The sequence below is a fragment of the Corvus hawaiiensis genome, chromosome 23 (genome assembly GCF_020740725.1).
Source record: "Corvus hawaiiensis isolate bCorHaw1 chromosome 23, bCorHaw1.pri.cur, whole genome shotgun sequence".
Lineage (NCBI taxonomy): Eukaryota > Metazoa > Chordata > Aves > Passeriformes > Corvidae > Corvus > Corvus hawaiiensis.
In genome coordinates this window covers 4,578,628-4,599,486 of record NC_063235.1, presented here as the reverse complement: position 1 = coordinate 4,599,486, position 20,859 = coordinate 4,578,628, and the positions used below count along the sequence as shown (strand labels likewise).

Genomic DNA, 20,859 nt, shown 5'->3' with positions numbered 1-20,859 from the left:
TGTTGCCTTCTAGGAAGTGGCGGGTGTGTGGCAGCCACAGTTTGAGCAGGCACTGGGCATCTGCTGCAGGTGCCACACTGCCACACTGGCCTGGCATTTCTGAGCAATGAAACATAGGGAGAAAATTAAATCGACCTACTCAGCCCATTTTTCTAGAGGACAATTATAAAAAAACCCCAAAAAACAGAAGAAAAAAGAAGCCTAAGGAACTCATCAGCCTTCAGTCTGGAGTTGGTGTGGGAAGAGGGTAGGGAAAAGCTCTGGAGGCAGGGCTGGCAGGAGGCAGTGCCCAGGGAGGGTGAGGTGACAGCCCCCTCTGTGCCCTGAGTGTCTGCAGAGGCCACCTGGGCAGCACCAGCCTCACCACTGCCACAGAAATAACCGCGATAAGCAGAGCTGGCTGCGGCTGCAGGGGTGTGTCGGGAGACGTGGGGCTCCATAGGATCCCACCCCATCCCAGCTGCCCTGGCAGGGCTCAGCCAGCGCCCGGCACGCCCACGGCGTGGCCGGCTCCCGGGAGCCTTCCTGCACAAGCCCACGGACATTTTCCACTGCTTTTACAGCGAGAGCATTAAAATGCTGTTTTCCGAAGGCTCGGCACGTTGAAATGTCAGGCCCTGGGTGGAATGTGGCGGGGGCGCGGTGGGAGGAGGGCTCTGGTCGCGGCTGGGCGCCAGGAACCCCCCGTCTGTGCTGGCCCTTGCCCCCAAGGGAGGCACCGGGGGCTGCGGCCGCCTGCATCCCCCGGCACACTGCGGGCGGAGGCGGCTGGTTCGAGGAGCCCTGGACGGGGTCCTGCCCCTGCTCTTGGCTCCTGGCACTGTCTCCTGCCCACTGCCGGGCTCCTTTTGTTGCGAAGTTACGGCTGCTCCTTCCCACGGCCCCCGCTGGGCTCTGCCAGGGCCGGACCATGGCCCTGATGAGCCAATGGAAAGCAAATGCCGTGCAAGGCCAGTGTCCCACGGCCTCCGGCCACTCCTGCCCGCACCGGGTCAGCGCCACGGCACCAGCACGGTGTGCGGCCGGGCAGTGCGGAAGGTGAAGTGGTAAGGCCAGCACTCTCCTCCCGGTTCTTCAGCAACCGGAGATGGCCAAGGGGCCACTTGGCGGTATCCAATGTCTCCTCTGTGCCGTGCCAGCACACACCGTGCCCTAGGGATGCTCCCGCACCCAGCTCCTGTGGCAAACTCATCCCCGGGCACGGCTGGTGTCTGCTGCCCACTTCTGGACATCGCTACTCACTGTGGGGCAGCCAGGTCTGGGAAACGTCCCGTTGGGAGGTTGGTGGGAGCAGGGGTAAATCCCGTCTGGCCAGGGCAGTGTGTCGCAGCACTTCAGGAGTGGTGGCTGCAAGTGGGGCAGGGGAGGGGGACACAGAGGCTGCTGTGCAAGAGCGGCCGGGATGGGGTCGGGGAGCGGGGAGAGCCCCCAGGTGTCTTCTGAGCACAGCGGCCACATGCCCTGTGTCAGGGCGGTGAGGCTAATTCAGGAGCTTTCAGCACCACCCGGAGAGGTGTCCGACGCTTTTATTTATAAACCCACTGGCTCCTGCCCAGCTCCAGCCTCTCACATGCAGGAAAAAGCCCATCGGAGCCAAGACAAACAGAGCCATCAGCATCCCTGCACAGCGGGAGGCAGCACCGAGCGGGCCAAGGATGCTCCGGCTGGACTGCCCGGCCGTGGTGGCCAGAGATGGCCGTGCCCTGGCATCACGGCCCCAGGGCCCGGCTCCAACAGCACAGGCTGCCATGGCATTCACGCAGCTGCCCTTCGTGTGCCGGCTGTGCAGGGGCACTTAGGAGCAAGTGGGGGGGATGCCAGTGGGATCCCGAATGCTGCCCCCAGTGCAGGGGACGCTGCTCATGCCCAAAGGCAGAGAGGGATGTGAATTCCCACAGCTCCTGTCAAGCATGAGGGTGAGGTCCAGCCCTGTCTGAGGGGCCAAAAGGGCTGCCCCTGGCTGGACTGCCCCAGCACTGGCTCCAGCCCCCAGCAGCGTGGCAACAACTGGGTTATTGTCAGCATATGCCAGGGACACGAGTGTGATGGGGAATTCAACAAACCCAGCACTTTTTGCTGGTCCCAGCCCAGGCTAATCCCATAAGATGCCCCGTCAGCACAGCCAGCAAGGACGGACAGCAGCTCCTGGCCCCCCCATCTACCCCAGGCACCATCCAGGGGCAGAGCAGAGCCATGGCCCCAGCGCTCCCAGTGGGCCCAAGGTGGACGCAGACAAAGGCACTGCAAGCGCCAGCTCCAGCTCCAGCTGCTCTGGGGACTCAGCTAATGGGGTCCATTTGCTGGGTAGTTCTTGGAATAGCAAATTGTATCATCCAGAAAAGCAAAACCACAAAAGGGGATCGGCTTGCAGCTCGGCTCACAAAAGCCCCTTGTCTGGAGGCCCCCTGCGCCCCCCAATCTCCCAGAGAAAACTCAATTTAACCAAAATAAACAGCACGCCCAGCCCTGTGCTCTCACGCTCCATGGCAAACTGCGGAGCAACGTGGGTCAACCCAACCCTGCGGTGGGCAAAGGCCATGAGCCGGGCACCTGGCAGTGCCACACAGTGCTGGAACTGCTGACCACTCCTCTGGAGTTCCATCCAGCCAAAACTGAGCTGGCTGGTGCTTGGAGGGCTCTGCACTGGGTGCAGACCCCAGTGCTGTTCCAAACTCCGTCTCCCAGTCCATCCCAGTTAGCAGCAAACACATGGAGGGAAAGGGCAGGACTTGTGCAGGAACAGGGAAGAGCAAGCCGTGGATTTCCCTGCAGCAGGATGAAAGATGAGGGTCAACACCTCCTGAACTCTTTAATCCCCCTACTCATCCCTGCCAGCTCCCTGGCAGGGTGGAGCCCACTGACCCGGTGGGAGGTGGAAGTTTGGGGCAAACAAGTTTCCCAGCATGGCAGGGATGATCCCAGCCTGCAGTGGGACCAGCTGGACTGATCCATTGGCTCCCTCTGGTTTCTAAGTCCCACAGGGATGTCCCCTGCCTGCTCTCATTGCCCCAGGGTCACCCAAGGTCACGAGCTCCTGTTTGCATCCTAAGAGGACACATTGGCTGAGATGCTCACCTGGGTCATGTCCTGGGAGGCTGCAAGAGAGGGAAGGCTGAAGGCAGGGGAGTTATGGCCCTTCCCAGTGAGTCGGGGGTCCAGAATTATGGGGTTTTTGAGCTATTTCTCCAGTTGGGATTGGACCCCAGGGACTAAGCTCTATCCCATGCCAAGAGCCCTCCAGCAGCAGCCCTGCAGAGGTCCTGCCTTTGGGAAGGTGCCCCTGCCATGCCCCAGCGGTAGTGGACGGAAGTTTGCTTCTCCCATGGCTCTGGTCTTCACGCCTTCTCATGCAGGGCAGGAGCACCAGCTCCCAACCCTTGTCCCCACACTGCTTCAGCCCCCAGACCCAGTCAGGTATCCCCAGCCCCAAAAATCACTTGAATTATTGGCAATCTGAGCAGTTCTGCTCAGGTTTTGGACCAGGTTCCACCCGTGGACCAGCTGCCACCAGCCAGGGGACTCAAGCAGACAATCTGTGATGCTCCATCCCACACATGCAGGGACAGCACCGGGCACTGGGATAGGAATGGTCACAGCCACAGCCTTCACAGAGCTTTGGGGACAAACACACCTGGACTCCCACATCCCCTGGGAGCACTGGACGGGATGGGACTGCCAGAGCCCCATGCCTGCATCCATGCTGCACTCCAGCAGCATCTCTTCCCAGCCGAATGCCCCCAGGAAGCCGAGGCAAGCGCAGCTTCAGACTGTGGGCAACCCCACCGTCACGGCCCATCTGCCGCGGGTAATTCGCCGCCTGCCCAGCAGCACTCTGGCTGCATTCCTGCCCTAAGTACCGCGGATTTGCTGTGCTTTATGAAAAATGAGAAGAATGTTTTAAATGAAATTAATTCTGACGAACCCAAGATTTCATAAAAGCACTGCCTGGGCACGGTTTGGCACAGGCCTGCTCTTGTTCACTCTAGTGCCTCCCTGAGGGGAGGAAAATACCAGGCTTGGCATAAAATAATTACAGACTCCTTGTACAGCTCAATTTATGGCTGCTCAAGGAGAGCTGGGGTCTTGTCCTGGCCCGTAGCTGACGGTTGGCAATGACACCACACATGGTCTTTAATGAATGGCTATGGGAGGTGTAATGGAAAAGAGCATCAGCACCAACCATGCCAGGCTGTCAGAGCAATGCTGGACACCTGAGTGTCCCACACCAGGCCCTGAGGAGTCATCTCACACTGTCACATGAGCTGGCACTTCCTAGCACGGCGCAGTGTTGGCACGGACAAGGTCCGTTCGTGGTGCAGACGTGTCTGTGCCGGCAGAGGGAAGGAGCAAGTGGAGGTTCGGGAAGCGGGCATGGAGCCACTGGTGCTCGGCACGGCCGCACCAGCTTCCTTTGGATGCAGACAGGGGAACTGCTGCGGCCCTGCCCGGCTCTCCCTTTCATCTTGACTTTAAAAAGCCACTAAATTAAAACCACAAAGGCACCCAAGCCCTGAAGCGACTCTGCTGTCCCGCCGGCCCCCGCGCCAGGGGATGCTCGGCAGGACGCGGCGCTCGCAGGAGCAGCTCGCGGGGCCCTGACCTTGTTATTTATGTAACATAAAGTTCTTGTCCTCTGTTCATGCACTGCCACGAGCCAGATGCTGGGACCCCCACAATGTGACCCTCAGGGGTCTGAGGGCCCATGGCAGTCACTGGGCTTTGGGATCCTTGAGCCGCTGTGAGGGGCAGGGGGCTGGCCTGGCTGCAACTGTGGAACAGGCTCCCCAGGGATGTGATGGAGTCAGAATCCCTGGAAGCTTTCAAAAAATAGATGTGGCACTTCACAGTATGGTTTAGTGAGAATGGGGTATTTAGCTGAAGGTTGGCCTTGATGATCTTGAAGGGCTTTTCCAACCTTAATGTGTGCCTGCAGTGCCTGGGCACGGGCCTGGTTTGGGGTCTGCCCTTGACCCAGGCTGCCCACCCTGGGGCTGTGGGCTCTGCCCTCCTGGGTTATCAGCTCAGCCCTGCGGGGCCCAAAGCATCTGAAATTAAAGGCCAAGCAAAGACGAAAGTATCGCCTCTGTAATCCAAACCCAGGCCCAGGTCAGGATCTGCCTGTGGGTTGTGAGTGCCAGACTGGCAATATCAGGAAATATGAAGAAATAGCAATAAAAGTCGTCTTGTTCTCGTCCGCTGGCTCACAGCACACGGAGCAGTGAGAAATACCTTTCTGCAGTCGTTGACAATGCATGTTTGAGGCTGGAAATATGCTTCTCTGGCAAAAGCCCACATATTTAACCCCGGTGGGCACCAGCAGCTCACCCTGTGAGTCCAGAGCAAGGCTTTGGGGACAGCAGTGGAACTTCCCAGCCTGCCTGGGCACAGCAGCTCAGGAGATGCTGCTCCAGCCGCTGACACGGAGCAGGATGTGAGGGCGATAAGCGCTGAGTGTTGAAATGAAAGCTACAGCGAGAGCAAAGGACCTGCTGCAGCTCCGTGCCGTGCCAAGCCTCCTGCCGCCTTATCGGTGCTTCCCTGAAAACGATGGCTGTGTTGTCCTGACATTAAATATTCTCCTTGTGGTGATCCATATCTCCTCCATTTCAGTCACAGCAGCCGAACGCTCCAGCCCTGATGCACGCCCTGGATTCACACTCTCGCCCCTGGAGCGAAGCCAAAATCTCCAAAGGAAAAATGCAGCCAGAGCTTCCAAGTTTCGTGGTGAAACCACATGATTTTGATGGGAAGCCATAAATCAGTCCCAGGCTCTCTCAGCCTCCGGTAACTTCTTAAAACAAACCTGGGCTGAATTCTGGGTCTTGTAATGAAATCTGAAAGCAGGTGAATTGGCCGCAGGGTTTGCGCATCACCACAAGTGAGTGCACAGAGCAGCCTTGGCTGCTCTGGACAGCCCTGACTCGTGTCTGAGTGGGTTCAACTATCCCACAATGATGAGGCACAACCAAAGCATCTTCCACCTTCTGTCGGTGTCCGAGGACAGAAGAGGCCTGAGTGCTGCCCAGTCCCTGCAGCACTGCTGAGACTTTCCCAGCTCTGGGGGCATGGACACCACTCTGACAATGGGGACAGGACAGGGAACACCCAGCAATGAGATGGGCAGGACCTGCTGCCCTGCCCTGCCAGGAAAATGGGCATCAGGGAAAGGGGTAAATCATCATGAGGCTGCAGGGACAGGGGGAGTTCCCTGAGGTGGTCTGGCCTCAAGGCCTTAGGTTTTGGCACAAAACAAAGTGAAGGCTCTATTTGGCTAATGTGCCTCCAAAGAAAGGCTCTATCCTTGTTTGCTCCCACTGCTGCATTGTCTGCGGATAAAGACAGGGATAGTTCTCATCTGATACGGCAATATCATCTCGCCCATCTGGACAGGGCTCTTTACAAGACCCTGCTTTAGAATTTAGATCCCTGGGAACTTGGAAGTCAGCAGTGAAACAAAACCCTCCGCCAGAACAATAAAGAGGCTCTCAGCGACAGCCAGAGCTCTGCGGGGCAGGCACAGGAGCGCTGCGAGGTCCCAGGGGTCCAGCATTGCCAGGCTGCTCCGGTGTGCAGCAGGTTTGCAGAAATCTGCTGGTTTGGGGCAATTCCTGGGGCCGCATCCTGCCTGGGGAAGGCAGAACTTGGGCTGGGAGTGCTGCAAGAAATAAGGACTCGGGTTTTTGGTGCAAAACAGCCAAGCTGGGCCAGGCATTACATCGGCCACTGCATCCACAGCAGGTGGACATTGATGTCATTGTCCTTCCTGACTGCTCCCTGCCAAGCCTTGTCCTGGATGGAGGTGCCTGGAAGAGCCTCTGAGGACAAACATCTCCAGATGGGCCAGTGGGATGGGCTCAGCCCCAAGGAAGTTTGCAGAGACCAGACCTGGCTGCTCTGCAGATTTTGGCTGCAGTTGCTGCCTGTGACCTGGAGCTTCGCTCTGTGAACTCAGCTGACACTGGGGCCAGAGGCCATGGGAGCACTCTGCAGCCACCGGGCTGAGGGGACAGCAGACACCCTCACACTGCCACCTTTGGCTCCTTTTGAATTTCATCCCATTTTTGGTAGGACCCATCTCCCACCTGCAGCCCCTGGCCAAGCTCGGGAGTCCTACAGGGAGGCAGCAGCCATCAGGAGCCGTGGGGTCCCTGGTGGGATGCTCCTGTGAGGACATGGGAGAACAGGGCAAGAGGTGGCTTTGGTGAAGGATCCAGCTCCTGCAGCTCTTTGGGGCAGCCGAGCAATGCCCAGGGGTGAGCCAGGCTTTTGGGCAGCGGAGCATCACATCCCACCAGCCGCGCCAGCCCCTGCACCCCCCCGGCCCCGCGCAGATGTTTCCCGAAGCGCTGCCATCCCTCCAGCCCTTCCCAGCCGGGATGGATCCCATTGCTTTGAAGTCTGCAGCCGATGCACAGGGTTACACAGCCAGAGCAGACAGCCCTGGGGAAGAGCCAGGCGGCCAGGGATGTGACTCAGGAACGGCTCCGGTGACAGGGGGAAAAGGAAAAGCGGTTTATTATGTCTGTGCCGGCGTCCAAGTCGCCAACGCAGGGAAGCAACGTGCAGCTGAGCCCTGAGCAGGAGGGGAGAGCTGGGGGGCCGGTGTTGTGGGGTATCCCCCCTGCCTCACCAGCCACCGTGAGGGTCTCAATCCCACTGGATTACTGCAAGACACAGCCAGGTTCCAGCAGCACCCTGCCCTGCTTCCCAAATGTTCAGAACAGGGAAGCCTGACTGCAAAGGAGGGAGTGGGCATGTGTCAGTGTCCCCCCTCCCTTTATTAAGGCAGTTAATTACCCTCTCTAATTAGCTGTGACAGGGTGCATGGGGGACTGGCGATGCTCAGAGCCTAGCTTGTGCCCAGCAGAGTCGATGGCCTGCACCCTCTCCCAGAGGGAAAAAGGTGGGAGTGAGAAACTGAGGGAAGACAAATGCAATTTGGTGCCATTTTATCCCTCCCCCTTCTGAACTATGAGATTTTATTGTAACAGCTATTTTCTTTAGTGCAGAGGAATGGAAACTCTGTTCCTTCCTGGGCTGTGGACAAGCTGAAATAGGAGAGAATGACAGAGGGGTGTGTGGGGACAGACAGGACCGGCCCCATGCCCTCCCCACCGGGTTAATGTCTTTTGCAGGTGCCACTGCCCAAATCCCCTTGATCCGCTGTTGTCGCGGAGTGTGAGGAGACTGGCTACTGCTGGCCGTGGAGTCCAGGGCCCGTGGAGGCGTTTTTGCCCTGACATCACGGATCCAGAGAGCAGACAAAACATTAAAACCAGGCAGTTTCATCTCCACCTTCCCAGGACAGGCTGCACCGCCCGCCAGCAGCCGAGCGCTTGGATGCACCACACAGCGCCGGCGTCCCGTGATGGATCAGCACTGAAAACAACACCCTGCTAATCTGCCTCCCCAACAGCCATAAAACTGTCTTCTCAGTTCCTTTGGAGAGGATTTACAGTGGTTCAAAGCATCCCAGAGCAGCCAGCAGAGGCAATAGCTCCCCGCGGGTGCTGGCCCCACACCTGGGGCACCTCGTGGCATTGGGGTGATGACCCCCACATCTCGGCCCCCAGCCACTCCGCTTTATTCCCCCAAACAAAAACGCTCCTCAACAGGAGCAGGTCAGTGACCCCAGGGTCATGCCTGACAATAAACATCTCTGGGACCTGACCCCTCGAGCCCCTTGCCAAGGTCCCAGCATCCCCAAAAAGGCCCCTCTCTGGGCTGTTCCTGTGCCCTGTGCTGAGGGCAAACACGGCATGCTCTGCCCCGATGGGGACAGCTGGTCAGTAGCTTTGGTCACAGCCTTGGTGACCATCACACGAGGGACAGCACCTCGCCCAGCCATGGGCTCACTAAGACGTGGCTGCTCACCAGCCCTGGGGCTTTCAGGGCATGTGGCCCCTGGGGTCTGAGCCATGACCCCCGGGCACAGCCCATGCCGGGCCCCTCTGGCACCAGGAAATGTTCCAGAACCGGGCAGGGGGAATGGGAGTGCTGCCCCTATGCTCCCCCCGCTCCATATCCAAGTGGGAAACCGAAAACCCAATGCAAGGCGAGCTGTGCTGAGCCCCTGCCAAGAGCCACGGACAGAAATATCCTTGATTTCACCAAGGTGTGAATAACTTTTGACACTTCTAGGGCTTATTGCCTTAAAAAAATCCCCCCGCAGTCCCCATTCACACTCGGCAGGGCTCTGTTTCATATGAATGGAATATATGAATCACTGCAAAGAATTTAAATGCTTCCCTGTACAAAGAAACGCTCCCTCCCCGCCTCTGTGGCCGGGCTCCGCACAGCTTAAAACAAAGGCATGGCAGGAGACGGGACAAATCCCGATCACCAAACTGCTGCCTCCTTGGGCAAGGGCAGCCTGGCCTCTCAGTTTGGCCCAGTGCAGTGCGGCAGAGCCTCCACCACCTACTTCAATGCACAACCAATTGTCCCGGCCACAGCACTTGTGGTTTCTGAAATCCCAATGAGCCCCTGACAGCTGCTGGGTTCACATATCCGTGTGCTGTTTGTGTTTCGGCTCTGCTCCTGCTTCTAAACCCCAGTTTTCAGATTGGAACAGGCAAAGAAAATTGTTTTATTGCCATTCCTCTGCCCAATCTGGGCTCTGGAACAATCCACCCGGGACAATCCACTGCTGCGGGATCGGGTCAGCGGGGCTGACGGAAACCAGGCGAGTCTTCCTGCAAGAACCTCTCCCATTTTTTAGCAGTTTGGATTTTGCTGCTTCTTTTCCCCTTGGACAACAGGGCAAGGAGGAAAAATGTAACTGGAAGCCTGGTGCAGCCCCGCTGCGTTTCCAGCTGTGATGTTTCCCCTGGCATCGCTGCCTCAGCTCCATGCACGCGGTCGTGTCCACAGCCCCAGCGGAGTGAGAGAAGCCAAGACGGGGCTTTCAGGCACCTGGGTTACGTTGGTCCCTAAAAGAGCAGGGACGGGACAGGCCTTGTGCCCCACCATGGCACTGCCCCTGCCCAGGGGGATTGCAGCCACCAGCTCTGCTGCCAGCTCTGTGTCCTAAATTCGTAGGATCCGGCTCTGAAAGGAGCCGCTTTGTTTCCCAGTATCCCTCGCAGACGGATCAAAACTGCATTTTTACAGAAGCAATAAAAATCCCAGGAATTCACCGGCCTTATGATTTATTAAACATGTTCCTTATAGCAAAGCTGCCCATGGATGAGAAATATCTCCGGTAGGTTATTGCCTGGCCTGGGGCTACCGTACAGGGGGGATCTTTCCTGACTTATTGGGAATGTTCAAAGCTGGAGAACCTGGTAGCTCGGGAGCCAATTAACAGCAACACTCTTAAAAAAATAAGCACCTTGTGTTTCCCAAGGTTTTTGTGGAAGGCGCCACAGTGCCAGGACCTGGGAATGGTGCCGGTACCCGGGCGCAGATGTTGGGAGCTGCGGGAGGGGACATGACTCCAGGCAGGGCTGGAGTGGTGAGTGCCAGCAGTGGCTGTCCCAAAGGTCACGGCACTTTCCCCAAAACAGTTTTGTTCTCACAAACGCATTTCCTAACAGCAGAAAGAAAGGGCTGGGCACTGGGAGACGGCCGAGGCTCTGGGGAGGATTCCCCGGGAAAGGAACGTGACCGAGGTAGGTCAGAGGAGGGAGAAGAGATGAGAAAAGGAAAAGTAGAGGAAATCGGGCTCAGACCTGCCCGACGAGGGATGGCTGGAGTGTTCTGCGGTGTTCGTCGGGGAAAAGGCACCAGAACAGCGGGACTCGTGACTGGGAAATCCACGGGATCAACTCCCGCCTGAGCCCGGCGCAACCCGCGGGATGCGCCGGCGAGCGGGGCCAGGAGCGGGACCGGGAGCGGCGGAGCCCTGACCCCATCCCGGCGGAGCAGCGCGGACCTTACCTCACCTCCCCTCGGCACGGCGGAGCGGAGCGGAGCGGCGGGCACGGGCGGCCGCTGGCGGGAGCGGCGGGCCGGGCCGGGCCGGGCCGGGCACCCCGCGGGGCGGAGCGGGGCGGGCGGGAGGGCGGAGCGGGGCCGGGGGTGCGGGAGGTGCGGGGGATGCGGAGCGGGGCCGGGGGTGCGGGGGGATGCGAAGCGGGACGGGGGGATGCGGAGAGAGGGATGCGGAGCGGGATCAGGGGTGCAGGGGATGCAGAGCGGAACCAGAGGTGCGGGGGGTGCGGAGCGGGGCCGCGCCGGGGCGGCTGCTGCGATTTTTCTCTTTTCCCTCTTTTTTCCTCTCTCCCCTCGGCGGTCCCAGCCCGGCCGCGCTGCTCGTTCCTCCGGCGCAGGAGGGAGACTGCGCGCACCGCACCCCCCCGAGAGCGCGGCCCCTGCCCCCGCCCCCTCGGCCCCTCCTCGCCACCCCACGCGGGACAGGGGGCCCGTGGGCACGGCCCCCCCAGGACCCGCCTGCCTTTTCCCGGAGCAGGGATGCCCTGTGCCCCGGGGATGCTGATCCCAGCAACACCAGTCACAGGGTGGGAAAAGAGCCCCCGCCATCTGCAGAGCACCCTGGGATGGGGCACAATGGGGCCCAACCTTCTTGCCAGTATAGCGGCCCAGGGCTGGAGCAGCGTTGCCCCTATGCTCCCCCCCAAACCATCGCCCATTTCCTTTGTGGACACAGGGCCACAGCGGGAGATGCTCCCCACTTCTGTGGTGGGGGAACTTTGCCACCCTGAAAATCCTGTCGCCCTGGGCAGAACAGTTTGGAAATGTGGTGCCAGTGCAGCCGGGTCCTGCTGCCTCGTGTCTCGGCACAGTTTTAAATCACACACCAGGACAGGGGTGCCCCAATCCCAGGGGAGCGGGGTGCCCGCAGGCCCCACCTCCCGCCTTTCCCAGCACGGTGTGCTGCCCATTCCCAAGGCGAAGGAGCCGCGGCGTCCCGCTGGCAGCCGCGTGCCAGGCACAGCCGGGACACCGCCGGCACTGCCGCGGCTGCCGGGGTGCACGGGCCCGGGGGTGCAGGGCCCCGGTGTGCCCCGGGAGGCAGATTAGGGTTGCTCAGGCAACGGGCACGGAGAAAACCCGTCGGGATGGAGGCCGCTGGGTGCACAAGGGTGTTTGTTTTCTGTATTAAGCGCCTGAGCAAGGGGGGCATCAGACGGCTAATCCCCCCTCAATGCCTTCCCCCGGCGAGCAGCCGCCGTGGGGCCGGACCCTGCTCCCAGGAATGCTGATGTGCTGTGCCCTGCGAGGGCGGACGGGGCTGGGGTCCCCTCCGTGCCCTGAGCAGGCAGGGCTGGGGGTCCACCCGCAGCTGGTGCCTTACCACAGTCCCCACCGAAGGCCACGGTGAGCAGCTTAGAGCAGCCCCAAGGCTGCTCCAGGACAGGGCTGAGCCCGGCCGAACCACGGCACATGGTGACCTGCTGCTCGGGGAGCGCGGCCCCAGCAGGATGGCTGCTGGCAGCAACTGCTCTGCCACCACCTGGGCACCACGGCCACAGTATCCCGGCAGTATCAGCTCTCCTGCCCCCGCCCTTGTCCCACCTGCAGCACCTGGGCGCAGGGCAGAGCATGGAGGGGCCTCCACTGGCACAGCAGCTCCCGCAGAAGTGAACCAGCCTTGTTTAACCAGAGCTCTCACTGGCAAAACATTTCCTCTGCTCAGAGACTTGTTTGCCAGCACAGACATTCCTCTGTCCCACAGAGCAAACCATCGGCTGCAGCCTCACTCCGTCCTGGCCTCTGCCGCCTGTCATCGCTCCTGTGCTGGCTCGTTCCTCCGCAGGCCTGTCCCTTCACCAGGATGGAGCCTGGGGTGCAGCCATGGCACCTTGGCTGTGCTGTGCCACTCTGGCTGCTCCTGGCCATGCACAGGCTTCTTCCTGCTACCCAGCAAGGGTCATTTTTGCTCTGGGGTCTTCTAAACCCTCACTGGGTTCTTTCTTTTCTTTTTCACCTTGTGGAGTTACAGCTGCTGCTGACTGCAGCCCCCTGATCCTCTGGTTTGGGTGCTGGTGCACCTGCTCACTGGCAAAGAACAGGGAACTGAAAAATATGTAGGACTTGAATAAACATTACCAAGCAACACCCAACGCATCAGTGTAAAGGCAAAACCCAGCTCTGTACCAGCTGTTGGGAAAATTACCATGAAATTAACTCTATTCCAGCCCAAAATGTATCCAGGCGAGAGCTCACAGCTTGCAGCCCAAGGCCACAGCAATCCCAGCTCCTTGTGCTGAGCAAGGAAAGCGAGCAACATCCCAACTCACCCAGTGCCATAACCCTGAGTAACTCATCCTACTTAAAATTTATTTATTTGAGCTAAACAACTGATACCTCTCAGCACTGTGCTGAGCCAATGCTGAGGGCTCTCCTTCCCGGTGGGAGAGGGAAGCCGGGCTTAGAGCGGGATTTAGAGGCTCCACTGCCTGTATCTCCTGGCAGCTCTGCACCCACTGCTGTGCCAGGGCTCCACGGTGTCCCAGCATTGCACTGGCCCTGCCAGGGCCACACGTGAACCAGCGAGAGCATCGGTGCCACAGCAGCCCCTGGCACTGCTGCACCTCAGGGTCCCAGGCTTACTGCCTCCCAAAATCCCCATCCCAGCCATCCCACTGCTCTGCACAGGAGGAACAAGAGAGAGGGAGGAGACATAATTCAATCTAGGGCTGAAAAATGCCTTAACTTAATTTCGGTGGGTCACGGACATAATCAAATCAGCCCCGTGCATTGGAATATCATTTCCATGTTTCCACAAAGACAGATAATTGTGCTAGGAAAACCAGCCCTTGGTGCTCAGCAGGAAAATGTGCCGTGGGGGTGGGAGGGGGCCAGGGGCTGGGCTGGCAGCACCAAGCAGAGCTGGGGTGTGCTGCTGTGCCTGCTCAGGGTACCAGCATGGGGTGACAAGGGCAGACAAGGGTCTGGGGGCACCTCCCCGGCTGTGCCAGCAGTGACATACAGGTGAGAGGTGGCCCAGGCAGGAGGACACTGGGCAGGGAGTCGGCACAGTGCGGGGCGAGCCACGGCTCCGTGTGGAGCATGGTGCCAGATCCCAGCCTTCGGGAACATTCAGTGATGGATTAAATGCAATCTGACTACCACTGTGGGAGGTTGGAGAGAATTACTTCATACAAATGCACTTCGGAAAGTATTTAGAGTCAAATTTTCAAAAGCCCCTGAACGATTTAAGAGCCAAAATCCCATTTTCCAAAGTCACTTAAATGAGCAGAAAAAGTTCAGTTAAGAAAACACGCGAGCAGCCGGGGCCTGGGGGGACGGGCTGCGGTGGCCACGGGTGCAGCACCACGTCACGATCAGCCGCTGCAGCCCTTGCCCAGGGAGGCATGAGGATGCATTGGCCTCAAAAAACATCCCTGGGTTTCTTCCTGGGGAATCAGCCCGGGATGGGTCCGTGGGTCAGATTGAAGGGAATGGTCCTGCTGGGGTCAGGGACAGCGCCTGGCTCAGCAGCTACGGGGCCACCACTGCCACCGCCAGCTCCGATCGAGGACCCCGCCGGGGCAGGAAGGGTCCCCGGCTGTAACGGGAGAAGGCAGGGCTGCAGCTGGGAACCGCAGGGCTCCTTCCCTTACCCCACAACCGCTGCAGCCTCCTAAAAGCATCTCCAGTTCCCCGCTCAGCATCCTAATGAACCGCAAGGGCAGCTGGGACCCTTTGAGGCAGCAACCATGGAGACTCGACCCCCCCAAAGAGCAAATCCCAAAGCAATTAGCTTTGCAAGGCTCGGCAGGGCTGGTGGAGGTTCCACATTCCTCGGTGGCTGTAAAGCTCTTTACTGGGATTGTTTTCCTGCATGAGCCCTGCCCGGGGTACACATGGTGGCTCCGGCTCCCAGTACCTTTGGTGCATGTCATAAAAAAACACTCTCACGTTGCCTCTGCTCCGGCTGAATCAGAGCGAGTTTATACACTTCCCCCAATAGAAAGCAAAGAGGATCTGAGACAGAATTCTTGCTCCAGGATCCTTTACAATTCCTGGAGGACATTTTTGGAAAGGGAAGGGTTGTATTTACTTTGGCAGCTGACTCTGCTCCTATATACATATGCATGGAAAAACTGCACTCACCTACGGTTTCCAGGGCTCCCTTGTCTGCAGAGCACCAGCCCAGGTGGTAGCTGGCGGCTCCCGGACCTCTGTTTGAAAACGGCACGTGGAATTGGAAGCTGAACTTTAAATCTCTTCCCAGGGCAGCCCTGGAGGCTGCTGGCCCTTCCCAGGAGCGCTGGAGGGGATGCGGCAGCCCCAGAGCTCATCACGGCTCAACACAACCAGAGGCAGGACCGTCCCTGTGATGCCCCAATGTGCCCCCACCACCGCCCTCTCTGGGCACCTCTCCCCACCTGCACCTCCAGCCTTCCCGTGGCTGCTGTGATTAATTCACTGACAGTGGGGTTGGAATAAATCCACTCGTTGGCACGTTGTAAATTCATCACGTGCTGGGGACGCACATTCCAGCCCACCATAAACACCCCTGGCTATGAGCTAGTAAATCTGCCTCCAGAGCTGGTGGATGAATGGAGTCCCTGGGTCCTGGGGGCTGCTCCAATCTGGAGCCAGGGTGACCCCGCAGCACCCAACTGTCTCTGAAGGGAGACAGAAAGGGGCTGTCAGGAGCAGGCTCGCCCAGCTGCTGTCACACCCCCCCCCCCCCCCCCCCCCCCCCCACACACACACTTTGATCCTTCCTCCCTGTGCCATTCCTGCACTGGTGACTGGGGTGGATGCTCCCATGAGTACTGGGGACCCATCCCATGGGATGAGGGCAGGGTCCTGCAGCCTGTCTGGGAGCTGCCTGGAGCACACAGAGGAAGTTTGCTGCCCTGGTGCTCTGCTGAGCTGCTGAAACGTTTAGGCAGTAAACTAGTTGTAAAACAGAAAAAACCCCAAAACATTTTATTATCCACCAAACAGCTGCTGATTCGTTTTATGGGGGTCATTCTCTGAGGAGGTCAGGCTGGCAGAGCAGAGACATTGGCCCGGGTCTTGGCAGGCTCCAGGCTTCTGGCACCCCCAGCTCAGCTCCTCTAGCCCCCATCCATCCCCCAGCACGAGGCTGGCACTGGGGCCATAGTGGACATGAACAGGGAAGGGCACACGTGGCTGTAGGGTTTTATCAGCTGCCCTATTGTTGGGGCTGTCAGCAAGTCGCCTTGGGGAGGGGGCGTGGAGGGCCCTGTTTGGTGGGTGCTGCATCCTGCGGCACCCTGAGATCCATCTGCACGGCCAGACATTGCGTGAGCAGCTCCAGAGGGGAGGGCAGGGACCGGGCAACAGGGCTGGTTCCCATCGCCTTCCCCGGGAGAGGAAGCAGGGCACAGGTCAGCATCCCTTTCCCAGAGGAAGCCGAGTGCTCAGGATGTGGCATTGCCACAGGATGCAGATGCCATCCTGGGGGGCTGGGGCTGCTGCAGGCCCAGCACTGCACGGAGCCTGCTCACCCTGGAGTGCTGAATGCAGGGCTGAGGGTCCCTGGGCACCACCAGGGATGGTGTCCCCATGGTGGGATGACCATCAACAGGGACAGGCAATCATGGGGACATGCCAGCCACTGCCCTGCTGTTCCCTTTTCTCCTTCTCCATCCCTCCTGCCCCCTTTGCCCGTGCTGGTGGGAGCTGTGTGCTCCACATGGGCGGGCCCATTTTGGAGATCCTGGGTCATTGCTTGTGCCAGCACTGGGGAGGGGGCCTGGGGGTCTGTGCCTGCCCCGGCGCAGCACCATGGCCCAAGAGTTCCCAGCAGCTCCAGCCTCTATGAAATAATTTGTTATTTTAGTTGTAAAACAGTAAGTGGCCCCTTTCCAGGCGGAGAAGGGAAAAGCCAAACGGCCCCACTCCTGCTAATGACTGAACCAGTCAGTCAGCACGGGCAGGATTGGCATGGGAGCAGGAGCCGCCTCCACTGTGCCTCCTCCAACATCCTTGTGCCCCCTCCACTACCCCTGTGCCCTCTCTTCCTTCCCTGTGCCCCCTCCACCACCCCTTGCCCCTTCCATTACCCCTGTGTCCCCCCCCCCCACCCCTGTGCCCTCTCCATTGCCCTGCCACAAGGGCTGAACTAATGATTAATTATGGGGGCTGCCACCTCTCAGAGGAGCTGTTGTTCAAGGCCACACTGCCACAGTGCTGCAGTGCCACGGGCTGCAGGGACACAGCCTGCCTCACCATGGTCTTCATCATGGGCTGCAGGAGATCCTCTGTTTCAGAGGTGACAGTGGAGCTCCAGTGTGTCCAGTACAGCACCAGTGCCCCAGCCATTCCCCAGCCATGGCTGTTACCAGGACGTTCCCAGGCACAGCAGTGAGGTGACAGCAGCACAGCATAAGCCAACCAAACCTGTCACAGTCTCAAACCCTTTATGCCCCATGTTGGGTGCTGGGACAAGTTTCCCCATCTGAGCTTCAAAGAGGATGGGAAATCGCAGGAGGGAGGCGGGGATGGATGGGACCGTGTCATTTCCTGGGGCAGGTGTGGGTGGCAGTTACTTCTTGGCATCTCCCCTGGCCCCAGCGATGGGGACACGTGGATTGCCCCCTCCAGTCACTGTAAGCAGGAGCCCCAGGGTGCAGCAGGGTCTCAGCAGGGCCCTGCTCAGGGATTTGACCCCCCAGCAGAAGCAGTGCCCACTCCGAGTGCTGGGTGCAGACAGAGGACCCAGCACCATTTCATCAGGGTAATTCCCAGGATCCCGGGGATCTTGTGGCGGTGCCAGGGCAGCCCAGGCGTCACTTCCAGAATCTGGCAGCACAGTGCCGAGGGCTCCAGGGCTGTGCAGGCAACACCCCTCCCGCTGTCAGGTTATAGACTCGAGTCCTCAAAAATGCAAAAAATGCACTGGGAATCAAGGTTGGCCTGAAGAGTTTTGATCTTTCCGCAATTGCTGCAGTATTGCTGTAAGTGCATCCAGATGGCTCAGACCACACAGACGCAGTGCCCACCGCTACCGTCACCTTTGGGCCACCTCATCCCAGCTCAACTGCCCTGCTGAGTCACCTCGGGTGCTGGTGGGATGTGCCAAGGGGCAGCGCTCGATCAGGTTGAGCTGTGTGTCATTAGGGTCAGCCCTAAGGGGTGGCAGTGGAGTGATCTGTCCCCTAGGGCTGGTGGCTTGTCACGTGGCTCCCAGGATGGCAGGGCCATCGCCCCAGTTTGTACCTGGGATGAGGGATGTGACCTCCAGTTGTTTTGCTAAATGCAACAGAGACCTGAGCACCCTGCAGCCAAACTTCAGAGCAGCTGCTGAGAAGTGATGCTGAACTGTGTCTCAAAACCACTGGCCTTGTCCCCTTGGCTCTGGTGCGATCCCTGCGCAGCCCTGATGGGCTCCTCAGTATGTGAGGTCCCTGCCCGGCTCTGTGACTTCACGGTCTATTTCAGTGAGCATTGTTACTGCCAAAACTTCCGAGAGGAGGGAAGATGGTTGTGGTAGTTTGTAGCTGGTGAGTGTTGTGCCTGCAGGAAGCTGGGGCAGGGCAGACCTGAGCTTATTTTTGTGCTTTTACTGCATCTCAGAGCTGAGGAGGAAGGGATGGAGGGATGGAAGGATGGAAGGATGGATGAAAGCTGGCAGATGCCCTGGCCTCGTGTTGTTCCCAAGAGATGCCCAGTCCCAGCTCAGTGCATCACTTCTGGCCCCATTGAGGGCACTGCTGCTCATCCTCCTCTTCCTGCTCCCCAAGATCTGATGAGCAGATGATGCTAAATCAGCCAAAGGCTCATTTTGACCCACCAGTCACGTTACTCATGCTCAGAGCCAGAGTGGGAACGGGGTTGGTGAGCCAATGCAGGTGCTTGGCCAGGGGTGCTGGAGTGGGCAGAGGGGCACAGGCAGCGTTGGGGGTCTCTCCTGCCCATGTGAGGTCCTCCAGAGCACCCTGGTGCTGCCAGTGCTGACTCCTGGTCTCTCTCCTTGCAGGAGTGGGAATGTATTTACCCAGAGCTTGCTCCTTAGAGAACAAACCCATGTTGGCTTTTGTCAAAAAGCAAGAGCATTTCTAGGGAGTTCAGAATTTCCTTTCCTAAGAGCCAGTTCCCAGGAAGGAAAACACTTTTTCACCAAAAACTGATGCCCAGGTCTGTGTGGTTTAGCCGAGAACAGAGGATACAGTGTCAGCAGTGAGAGTGCCTTGCCCAGCTCTGGTCCTCCCCACTGAGGACACCAGGTCCCCCCGTGCAGGGGACAAGGGGCTGCCAGCGTGGGGCTCATGTGGTACCTGGTGGGGATGCTCCCAGCATCCTGCACGCTCCCCTCCCATCACCTCCCATCACCTGGAGCAAGGTTCTGGTCCCGTCCCTGCTGGCCTCTTTGCCCCCAGTCTTGGCCGAGCACCCGCGGGCCGGTGGCCGTGCTCCCCCTCCCCTCCACTGCCCACCAGACCGAGGAAGTCGCAACCGCAGAGCTCTTGAAAGCGTTTTTTTGGTGGAGACCACCGGTACTGAGAGATTAAAATTGCTGTTGTTTCTTCCATTACTCAGCTTTCCTGAATTATGGGGTGTAATACTCAGGGAGTGGGAATAATTAGGGGAGAACAATGGCAGGCTTGAAGGCTTAACTACGCCTGTGTGGTACTGCCGGCCAGGCCAGCCTGCTGTCACATTTCTCTAGGCCTCCATTTTCCACAGCCTGTGCCAAGCCCTTTCCACTACGGTACCCGCTCCGGCTTCCTCATTCCTCGGGCTCCGCTCCCTGGCCCGGCTGTCCCAGTTAACGCTCTGCTCTCCAGCTCCCGGCCAGCCGGCACCCTCGGCATGGTGCTCCGTGCCCTGCCCAGCCGGGATGCGGGAGCCTGGGGGCTGCAGGAGTGTGGGACAGAGGGACGCTGAACCCTGGGGTAATGGGATGCGGGAGCTCAGGGGATGTGGGAGTGGGGGAGGCTGGGGTGATGCAGGAGCCCAGGACAGCCCCATTGCCTCTCTGTTCCCTCCAGGCTCCTCAGCGCTAGGCAAGCAGAGGTCCCACCGGGTCGTTTCAGTGTTCCATGCTCGAGGAAGCCGCTGGATTTCTCCCCTTGGCAGGGAACACCCTCCAGCTCCTCTGTGGCATCTTGCTCAAGCGCCTTCCCAGCAATGGCTCGGTGCTGAGGGGCCTGGGGAGCAGTGGTAGCCCTGGCCAAGAGCTTGGGCAAGAGGCCACAATGCTGGTCCCAGCCCCAGGCAGTCGCTGGCTCCAGCCGGGGCACGCGGGCAGCTGTGGGGGGCTCTGTGCCTGCCATGGGACGGGGACAAGGAGCCACAGCCCAGGGCAGAGCCAGCCCAGTGCCTGGCAACTTCTCCCTGAGCTCTTGGATGTCAGCACTAGCACTAATTAAAATAAAATCAGTATTTTTTTGCTGTAAAAAGAGACATTGTTCTGGCGAGCACTTTCCCCGAGTCAGCTCCTGTGTCTGTGTGACAGGCAGGGAGAAGCCAACGGGATCCTGGGGCTTGCAAGGAACGTCTGGGGCTTCACTTCATTCAGGGAGGGGATTGGTTTTAAATTTTCAAATTGTTTTCTTGTCTCTCTATTAACTGAACTGTTCGGAAGTCTTGACTGCAGCCGTCCCTGGTCATCCAGGCATCTGGTTCAGTCCTGCTTGTGGTGAGCCACTCGCCGTGGCAGGGATGGGACCGGGGTTGGGGGACAGGATGGGATCAGGGACATCCTGGCTCATTAGGTCTCCACTTTAAGTAATGTTTTCTGGGCAGGTGGCTCCCCTTGAGCTTATCAGAAATCCACTCTGCTCCCAGAATTCCTAGTCTCTCAGGAGCTTCTGTTTCCTCTTACAAACAGCCTCAAGGCTTTATTTTTCTGCCTGAAAAACATCCTGAGTGGAATCATATTTTAGTTACTGAGCACTTCGAGGAAAATTCCCATAGCTACCAACTGGGATTGTGGCTAAGATGGGAATTCACTGATGACTGAAG

The 20,859-nt window shown here is 58.9% G+C and overlaps 1 protein-coding gene across 3 annotated transcripts in view; it reads right to left on the bottom strand.

Moving 5' to 3' along the window:
• Positions 1-15,047, bottom strand: part of COL8A2 (collagen type VIII alpha 2 chain) — a 34,742-nt gene extending 19,695 nt beyond the window's left edge. The window contains exon 1 of one of the 3 annotated variants that reach the window (XM_048327008.1): positions 15,025-15,047. The gene's annotated coding sequence lies outside the window, so the exon portion shown is untranslated. Of the gene's footprint in view, positions 1-10,881; positions 10,936-15,024 lie in introns of those variants that run through there. The other 2 variants (XM_048327007.1, XM_048327006.1) reach the window with 2 other exon arrangements.
• Between the last annotated feature and the right edge of the window lie 5,812 nt (positions 15,048-20,859).